The sequence below is a fragment of the Chenopodium album genome, chromosome 8 (assembly GCF_948465745.1).
Source record: "Chenopodium album chromosome 8, dcCheAlbu1.1, whole genome shotgun sequence".
Classification (NCBI taxonomy): domain Eukaryota; kingdom Viridiplantae; phylum Streptophyta; class Magnoliopsida; order Caryophyllales; family Amaranthaceae; genus Chenopodium; species Chenopodium album.
This window is the reverse complement of record NC_137841.1, coordinates 61158880-61164513: the sequence shown is the minus strand read 5'-3', so window position 1 is coordinate 61164513 and position 5634 is coordinate 61158880. Positions and strand designations below refer to the sequence as shown.

Sequence of the window (5634 nt, the reverse complement as noted above, 5' to 3'; positions counted from 1 at the left end):
ATGTGTCATCAATACTTTATAGTATAACATTATTTATTGTGCAAGGTTAAAACATAATTGACAATTAGTCTAGATGGTTTAACAATAATACATTAATATAGATTTTAATTGTCATATTATACATCCGATTATCGCCGAACCATCTATTTCACCCTTGGGTTATGGATGAATTCGGGTGGATGTTAAGCGGGTGGTGGATGGAGCCGGGTGATGGATGCGGGTGATACACTAATACCCTGTGCACTCCACCTTATTTTTCTGAACTGAAATTAATTTCAGTAAATTGTAATTATTTTTTTTTTTACTTATTTTATGTTATATTTTTTCTTTGAACTTATTGATTTTAACTAAACTAAAATAATAATATCACTAAATAACAGGTCCTACTGCATTTGCAATAATAAAGATCTATAAACAAAAATTTAAAGAAAATTCCATAAATTTTACAATCAAAATCCTAATTAAATTTGCATATTTGGTCCAGTCTTTCCCACCTAGGGATTAAAATTAATTTCCTCATCATTCATCCAGGTAAATTTAGTACTCCGTTGTAATCAGTTTTGCCAGGGTACAGTATACCGCTGCTACGCTTTATAGATCTCACTGTAAGTTTGCTTCCTGAAATTATTCCCTTTCTATACATTTTGTAATTTCTATATTATACTAAATACTTGTTATTAATTTGGTCAATTTTTAGTACTATTCTTATTTTTCAGCTTAAATATATAAATTTGTCTTTTGTCTTAATAGTTATCATATTTTTGTCTTAGTACTCTCCTCGATGTAAAATTTTTTCCGGCTATCTCTGTTTTGTAATTATTGCCTGCTATTTATTTATTTTTAGTGTTAGAAAATTGAATGACTGAACTCTGATGTCCATATTTTTCGTGATTAATAATTTTAATTTTAAAAATAATGATATTGATGTGTGTTTTTGTTTTAATTTTACTTTTTATTGTTTGATTGATTTTTGATTTTATGTGAATATGATCGGGAATAATAGTTGTAAAGCTTGTAATCGCTTTATAATTTTGTCCTGTTATATACAATCTTCACCCCTAGTTTTTTTTTTTATTTTTTTTTGTGTTCTTTAAAAAAAAAAATCATCAACATTGGATTGATGTTGAATAAATTACAAAATAAGAAATTTATAATCAATTTTTTAAAAATCACAGTATTTTAAACATATATGAAGTCTTAATTCTGTTTTATTATTATTTATACCTTGATAATTGAGTATATTGGGTTCTTTGGATTGAACCTAATTTGCTCATGAAATTGAGCAAAAGAATTTAGTAAACAATGTCTGTTAAGATGAAAAAGAAAATTTTGGGATTTTGAAATCTAGCTGTATTATATTTGCTTATTTGCACAATGATGAAATACGTTTTACTCATTTGCACAATTGAGCTGATTTTTCTTTAAAAGAGTAAAAGAGAAGTGAGAAAATTAGCCGGAGTCGAAGTAAGAAAGAGTTTTTTTAGATCTTCATTTTTTTTTTATCTTTCTATAGCTTTGATTGTTTACAAAAATGATTAATATCTCAGTTTGTAAGAGTAAAATTATACAAACTTGATACATAGACAATATTTTGGTGACAAATCTTTTTAAATCTTATTTATAGTAGTAAGAATTTATGCTCAATTCTACACATATTCAAAACTTATATGTCATGGATCATAGAGCCTTGTGTTTGCTACATCCTCTGTCAATTTTGAGCAGGTCAATGGCGAAAAAGGCTGATGTAAAGTGGCCTTCATTTCTTTTGAAAACAGAAACACCATGGCTTTTGTATGCAAATGAACATGACCACACGTTTTACTCTTTATCACCAACCTCAACCTGTAATTTCAAATCTTACAGCAAATACATTCCTCAATTGCGTTGCAAACATGTATGTGCCTCATCTTATGGTTGGTTTGTTCTACAGGATATAGTCCAAGAAAACTTGTTCTCTCTCTTCAATCTTGAAACTTTGCAAACTATAAATCTCCCTCCATTACCAACCACACCAGATACCGACTGCGGTAATATCACGTGCACTCTTTCATCTCCCCCTGACTGTCATGATTGCCTGCTGCTCTTGTGTCTTACTGAAGCCGATGACCTAATGTTTTTCTGCAGCCCTGCACAACCTCATTACAGCTGGTCTTCACAGAAACTTGAGCCTGAATGTGATGCGTTAACAGTAAAGCAATTAATTAGTGTCAACCGTTACATATACGGTATCAGTACAGAAGGAATGTTATTCTATGTGGTGGATGAAATTAAGTCACTCACCTTGATCCCTTTGAATATTTTACTACCCATTATTCACTTGCGATGCCACTGTTAGTTTAAAAACTTGATGGAATCATGTGGCCGTCTTTATAGTGTTTATCTATTCATGGCCATTGGTTCACGAGCACGACTCATGCATGTGAAAATTTTTAAACTGGACCTGCAGAAGAAGATGTGGGTTGAGGTCAAGTGTCTGGGTGGTCGTACCTTTTTAATAGGTCTAGATTATAATTGCACTTGGTGTTGGGGTAACACAAAAGCACTTGAATCAAGTAAAGGTATTCCAAGGAATTGTATATACATTCTTAAGCGTGGAGATGTACTAGGTACCACAGAAACATTTTTGTATAACCTCTCTGATCAAACCTGTACTATCATACCTTCCTGCACAAGCTTCATTGAAATTAGTTGGTTTCTTGTTTGGGTGATTCCCCCAAAACAACAAAGGTTGGTCAGTGGTAACGGTTGCATTCTGCTTTTTATTTAGGAAAATTTGCGAGGAAGGTCCTTATATGAGGTCGACCTTGTGTGGAAGGTCCTTTTATGAAAAAGGTGGCATGGAAGGTCCTTATATGAACTTTTGGTTGCGAGGAAGGTCCGTTGACCGAACTCCGGCGTTGACCAAAATTTTTAGGCCACTTAAAATCACGTGCTTAGCACGAGACCGCTTAACTCCCTCTTTTTTTTTTCTTTCCCTTCCTTTCTCACGATTTTCCCTCTTTCCCCTCATTTCTCCCTCCTTCAAACCTTTTAAACTCCTCTGATGTGACTTGCAGCTAACCATTAATGGCGAATTATGAGTGTGGTTTGCGATTAACTCCAAAAGGTAAGACTTTAACTTTCTCCCTCTTCTGTCATTTTTATAGTAGTAAAAAGTATCAATTATTTTTGCCAAAAATAGCTAATGTTGCTCTGTAAAAATGGTGAAGAACAATCCAAAACGGAAAAGCAAGGAAAAAGGGAAAAGTTAGGCCCATATATTTTCATTCAAGCGCATAACCAGGTGGAGGTAAGTTTGTTCCACTTTTTAATTTTGTAATTTTTTGCAAATTGCGGATTAAAAAAACGCAATGCTGGGAAAAAGCCAAACAATTACACCTCTTCATCATCGCGCAACAATATTGTTCTACAAATGCAATACGGAGTATCTTTGTTAACTTAAAAAATGAAAAACGTAAAGCAAATTGAAAAAGAATTCTCACCTTAATTGATTCGCTTGTTGATTATAGGTTGTGTTTGCCCTTCAATTGTGATTCGAAAGATAAGAATTTAAGTTTTGTGAGTTTCAATTGCTGAATTTAGGGTTTGAAGGAGGGAGAAATGAGGGGAAAGAGGGAAAATCGTGAGAAAGGAAGGGAAAGAAAAAAAAAGAGGGAGTTAAGTGGTCACGTGCTAAGCACGTGATTTTAAGTGGCCGGAAAATTTTGGTCAACGCCGAAGTTCGGTCAACGGACCCTCCTCGCAACCAAAAGTTCATATAAGGACCTTCCATGCCACCTTTTCATAAAAGGACCTTCCACACAAGGTCGACCTCATATAAGGACCTTCCTCGCAAATTTTCCTTTTATTTATCTTTTTTATATTAGCTGACATTATGTTCTAACTTCTTTATTTATGATCACTATTTGTTGGTGACAGCCCTGCTACGTTATTGGCGAAACAAGAGTTTGAAGAAAGCGTCGAAAAGGTAGATGAGGTCTCCAATGTAGGTGTTTGTCTATGCAAAGACCAAAAGTTACCGCACTATAGTGAAACGCAAGAAGGCTTATTTAGTAAGCTTCCTTCTCATGTCTGGAATTAATTTGAAACTGTATGCATTTGTTTGAATACTGGAACTTTCGTGTCAGCTGTAAGACTTTTTATGCAGCATGCCCTGTATCTCAAAGGAGAACATTTCCTTTTTTTATGCTCCTAAAGAATGATGGTGGGTTGTTCACAATAATAGACCCTTATCGACTTGATTCACGCTCCTGTAGCAACATTCCCCATCATCTGTTGGTCCATTTACCTTAGAATTCTTCAAAAATGGATGGCTACTCTATGTAGTTGGTAAAGAGTCCATTGAATTCCTCAACAAGGGTGAGGGGTGTTTTCCGCCTTTTCAACCAATAGAAATTCTCTCTTGTCTTAAGAGTATTGCATTTTCAACCTCTCCGACTTGCCCTGAGTGTGTGACAATTGGAATTTATCATTATGCCTACTTTATAGCTTTCATATACCTTCAATCCGGCAATAAGGAATGGAAAACTTTTAAAACTGTACAAAGGGACGATATTGAGTTCCGTCCCAATTCAAGCTCTCCCATCTTTCTTGAGGGCGCATTCTATTATTTAGATGTATGTGGATTTCTTGGAGTATTTAAATTGCAGGGTGGACAACCAACATGGCAAGTTTATCACAGTCCTCCTACTCTTGGTAATATCTTCTACTTGAGTTGTCTAGTTGAGTGCAATAAAGAAATCTACTCAGTATTCATCATGAATCTTGGGAAGTTGATTCAAGTCTTTAGGTTCGATGACATTGAGAAGAATTGGATTGAAATTGATGATTTGGGAGATCAAATTTTGTTTATTAGTCGTGCATCATCTTTTTCAGTAGTGACAAGAGATCAAATTTTGTTTATTTTTCCTAAGTTCTTTTCTGGTTCATACGTTTTGGCATTTGACAAAATTCATAATCTTGACTAGCTTATGTAATTTATCATTGTGATAAAACATAGTCATGTTGGATCTTCCTCAACTTTTCTATCTCCTTAGATATGATATCATCTTCTGTGCCTTGTGCAGCTAACACCGCCTTAAATTAGCTTCTTCTTCATGAACGGGATTTTATATATTGTCTATATGATAGCCATCAACTTTATGAAAAATAGTGTAGTACTGACAATGAGAAATTATCTGTTAGCTTAGCTTTTAGCTAATTGTATATTTGTACGAGTTAATTCGACTACCTACATATATATTTTTTGTGTTTAGAGAGTCCATAAGGGTGGGGATGAGAATCGATCCCAGACCTCCTGGAATCGGGAGGGAAGCTCTTATCACTTGAGTTATCCTTAACTTTCACTAGCTATCTATATTAGTTGTTTGTGTAAATATGTTTGGTAAGTAATTGTTAGCTGATAGTTACTTTATCATGTTAAAGGATCAACAAAGTTATATGATTATTGGTTTGGGCAAACTTTTATGTTAGGGTTATTCTAATTTAGAATATAAAAAAAGGTACCCTAAATTTAAAAGGCTATTCAGGCACAAATCATAAATCATCAAAGCCCATATTTGGGAGATGAAATTAGAATGACATTTAAGACCAAATACCCGTAAAAAAAAAAAAAAAAATTAAGACCAAATACTT

General features: G+C 33.9%; 1 long non-coding RNA gene across 2 annotated transcripts; it reads left to right on the top strand.

The window, feature by feature from the left end:
• Nucleotides 1-473: 473 nt before the first annotated feature.
• LOC145556206 (uncharacterized) lies at nt 474-4224 on the top strand. 2 transcript variants are annotated; one of them, XR_014091803.1, is made up of 6 exons: nt 474-605; nt 1931-2027; nt 2125-3106; nt 3210-3289; nt 3510-3805; nt 3919-4224. It is a non-coding gene; the product is annotated as an uncharacterized LOC145556206 (long non-coding RNA). The 2 variants fall into 2 exon arrangements; XR_014091804.1 differs by lacking the exon at nt 474-605 and adding an exon at nt 1691-1844.
• The last annotated feature ends 1410 nt before the right edge of the window (nt 4225-5634 follow it).